Here is a 515-nt window from a genome sequence, read left to right as displayed (position 1 = left end):
CTTGTCAGTTTCACCTGCCCGCTCCCGGAGGCCATCTTCTCCACCCCCCCGTCAGCTGTTTTAACTTCCAGTTTATTTTCTCTTCCTGCGGACCACTTACTTCCCGACTTCGGTGTGATCTTTTGAGTGATAATTCCGTCGTTTTTTCCCATTCTGTGAGTTTGTACTGCTTCGTTTCTATTAAGTTTGACAGGTGGGGGGGGGTCACGGAGCAGCGGTTTCAAGCGGCCGATCGTACCGGCATCGCCGCGCGCCGCGGTCCCTCCTCTTCTACCTTAGTAGGACACGCTCCACCAGGCAAACTTCTAAGCTGTTTGTCTCATACGCTGCACCCCGTGTGGGCACCCCAATCACTGCCCAATGTCTATCCAAGTGGATCGTAGGTCTGATAGAACTGTGTTACCTACTGGCGAAACAGCCGTTGCCAGGCCCGGTACGGGCTCATTCCACCAGGGCTGTCGCTACATCCACTGCTTTCCTGAAGGGAGTACAGCTGCAAGACATTTGCAGAGCCG

Source organism: Gekko japonicus, unplaced genomic scaffold (assembly GCF_001447785.1).
Source record: "Gekko japonicus isolate JY-2015 unplaced genomic scaffold, Gekko_japonicus_V1.1 scaffold6357, whole genome shotgun sequence".
Taxonomy (NCBI): domain Eukaryota; kingdom Metazoa; phylum Chordata; class Lepidosauria; order Squamata; family Gekkonidae; genus Gekko; species Gekko japonicus.
Note: the sequence above shows the minus strand (reverse complement) of the source record.